This window comes from Octopus bimaculoides, chromosome 23, assembly GCF_001194135.2.
Source record: "Octopus bimaculoides isolate UCB-OBI-ISO-001 chromosome 23, ASM119413v2, whole genome shotgun sequence".
Taxonomy (NCBI): Eukaryota; Metazoa; Mollusca; class Cephalopoda; order Octopoda; family Octopodidae; genus Octopus; species Octopus bimaculoides.
Genome location: NC_069003.1, coordinates 20,394,744 through 20,395,924, shown reverse-complemented (window position 1 = coordinate 20,395,924; position 1,181 = coordinate 20,394,744). Strand labels below are relative to the sequence as shown.

Below are 1,181 nucleotides of genomic sequence, written 5' to 3'. Positions count from 1 at the left end.
TATATATATATATATATATATATATATATATATGTATGTATTTATAAAATCTTAGGGAATTCAAGGTTATCAGGACATTTACTCGTTTACACTTTACTAATCCAATGTAAACAGTATCATTTATAATATTATTACAAATTTAGGATGTTACTAATAGAACCGCAACTCCTATTTTAGGATAATCTTATTTGTATAGAATACACATAAAAAGTTATATCCAATAAAATAATATAAGCTTTTAAAAAAAACCTACTATAAAATACAATAGAATTATTTGAAAAAATATATATAACTTACTTAGTTATATATATTTTTTCAAATATTTTTTCAAATAATTTTATTGGATTTTATAGTAGGTTTTTTTTAAATGCTTATATTATTTTATTGGATATAATTTTCTATGTGTATTCCATACAAATAAGGTTATCCTGAAATAGGAGTTGTGGTTCTATTGGTAAAATCCCAAATTTGTAATAATATTACATATGTATTTATGTAATATATATATGTGGGTATGTTGCCGTATGTATATATGATATGTGGGTACATGCTCACACACATACACGTGTGTGTGTGTGCACTCGTGTGTGTGTATGTGTATGTGTGTGTGTGTGTGTGTGTGTGTGTGTGTGTGTGTGTGTGTGTGTGTGTGTGTGTGTGTGTGTGTGTGTGTGTGTGTGTGTACTTGTGTGTGTGTGTATGCACATACACATACATTTATACATGTCATAAAGCATTATTATTAGCTCAACTCACCTGTATTGCACACCAGGTAAACTAGTGAAAAATGAATTTTTTAAAAAATATGAAATCTTGTTGAAAAGAGGAAGAAAGAAAGAAAAAATAAATACTTGTATGTAAAATACAGAGAAAGGTTGATTGACAGAGAGGATGACATGAAGATGAGAAACAGAGAGAAGGAGAGAGAGAGGTGGAGGTATGGAATGAGACAGATACACACAGGCACAAAGAGGGGACAGAGAGGGACGGAGCAAGAGAAAGAGAGAGAGGGGGAGAGAAAGAGAGAGGAAAAGAGAGAGACCAGACTATTAGACCCACTGTTTATAAGATCAAAGTTTGCAATTAAGTTATAATTTACAGTTCAATAGAAATGTGATAAAAAAAAGAAGAAGAAAAAGGGAAGAACACAAACTGATTGTTGAACTGGTTATTATGATTTC

At 30.0% G+C, this 1,181-nt stretch overlaps 1 protein-coding gene across 1 annotated transcript in view; it reads right to left on the bottom strand.

The window, feature by feature from the left end:
- Window positions 1-893, bottom strand: part of LOC106884220 (uncharacterized) — a 79,489-nt gene extending 78,596 nt beyond the window's left edge. Inside the window, exon 1 of the mRNA XM_052976156.1 lies at window positions 757-893. The gene's annotated coding sequence lies outside the window, so the exon portion shown is untranslated. The remainder of the gene's footprint in view (window positions 1-756) is intronic.
- Between the last annotated feature and the right edge of the window lie 288 nt (window positions 894-1,181).